Genomic DNA, 2181 nt, shown 5'->3' with positions numbered 1-2181 from the left:
TAAGCGAATTATCTGTTTTCAAAATTTTAAGAGAGAAGAAAATTGAAGGAGACGTTAAGAAACCTAAAAAAGGGGGTGCAAAGAAGAAATTAATATTAAATGAAGATGAGAAAAATGCAGTTTGGCGTACAGTACATAAATCATAGAATTTATATTTTGTTTATAATTTGTTAACATTTCTTGTTTGATAGAAAAATAACTTATTTTGTTGAGATTGGTAGAGAATTGTTGTTAGTGTTTTCATTTGATAGAATCATATCATAGGATTTATATTTTGTTTTCATTCTGTAAATATTTATAGTATATCTGTTATACAAGGTTTTTGCTTTGAAACTTCGTTCTCCTTATAAAAAAAAGAATCGTAATGGGGTGCGATGAAGAGATCAGTTCACGTCTGGAACCCTGTTCCTACAAAAATCCCTTTATTCTCATAAACTATTTGTTTTAAATGTAATTTATTATAAATCCAATTCGTTATTTAAATTCCACATATGTACTACATTTCACCTCTGTACGCGCCACTGTTTATTGTTCCCTGCTCTACGATCAAGCTCGCCAGGTTAGTATTTGACGTATAACCGACCACTTCGTACACTCGATGCACCTGGCCGACTACAGCTAGTACCAGAACACAGTGCGTATGCGGCGGTATTTCAGATTTTACATTCAATTTCATTTTAAATTTGAAACGGTTCATCTTACGCCTCCTAAAATTGATGACACGATTTTCCTCTGATAAAAGTCCGACAATTTTTTGCTCTACTTTGCATCGTATACGATCGTACTATAGTGTGCCATTTGAATAAAAACAGTTGACTATAGCAATTTTAACATATGTTACCATGGATACAATCTAACAGTATCATTTGATAGAGTTTGAGCGGCGATTTAAAAATATATAGGGTTTGTTATAGCTACTTGATACCCGGTATACGTACTTGTATATAGGTATATAAAAACGTTTAAAATAAATATTAATAAACAAAAAGTAATAAGTATTAAACAGTGCACAACACATGTATAAAAAACTGGCAAAAACCAGAAGATTTTTATGTTATGTTTGATTTATTCTTCATACTGATTGCATGTATCCTACCATTTGATATAATAAATAATAAAACATTTCAGTCCTACTGGAATAAATACAACCCCGAGTGGAAATTACCACATCGGACCAGCTTGGAAGCAGAAACATACCTGATGATGCGATCTATAACGGATCCCATGCCGATTGTAAAACCGACGGTAACGATATGTAAAACAATTTACGTGTTTCACAATGATACAATGACATAAACTTATAACCATTGTTCATTTTACTTTATGTTATTGGTCCGCACGCCTTTGATGTCGGACAATTATGACAGTTCTAATTGTAAGTATCTGGTACTGTATGTTTTTTTATAACTTCCGATACAGTAGTATTTTTATGACAAATGTACTTCGATATCAGGAAATTTTGTTGCAAAAAAGGTTCGTGTTTTTATATTAATATAATAAAAGTAAAAAAAAACACTTCTGTTTATAGTGGATAAATAAAAAATACACATTATCTCGTTTGGGAACCGGAAGGGCCATCTAAGTAGACTGCCGCAGCCTATCCAGCTATCGGGAAAAGTAATGTTTAGAAAGTCACGCACTCTCCGAAAAAAGTGAGCGGGGGCTCCATCATGCAGTAACCACATATTTTGCCGAACATTTAATGGAACGTCTTCCAATAACTCCGGCAAGCGATTTTGCAAAAAATCTAGATATGATATTTCTGGTGCTACGTTGCGGATTTTCTTCGACGAGATCTAAAATCATCTCCTCGACATTTAAGATTCTTAGTGGTCGCTCTAGGCCACCGTCGCGAGCTCGACGCGGTTGTATTTCACCGGTGTCCAAAACTCTTTGCGCGACAGCAACAAATGTTCCCGGTGCGGGAGCACGTCGTTTAGTATATCTTGCACGGTGTAATGAACCTGTTTTATTTTTATTATGTCTGAATTTGAAAATATTTCTTTTTATTTCGGATTATTTTACCCCGGCGGCGAGAATTATTGATTTTTCTACATATATATCAAATATCCACTCGCGGATCCGACCAGCCGATACCCCACTCTGACAAGCCGTTGGTCACGTGGAGGTCCCACCACGACTGGTGTCAATCCGGTGGGGATTTGGGCAACAAAAGTCCTC

Source organism: Anoplophora glabripennis, unplaced genomic scaffold (genome assembly GCF_000390285.2).
Source record: "Anoplophora glabripennis isolate ALB-LARVAE unplaced genomic scaffold, Agla_2.0 scaffold1530, whole genome shotgun sequence".
In the NCBI taxonomy this organism is placed as follows: Eukaryota; Metazoa; Arthropoda; class Insecta; order Coleoptera; family Cerambycidae; genus Anoplophora; species Anoplophora glabripennis.
Note: the sequence above shows the minus strand (reverse complement) of the source record.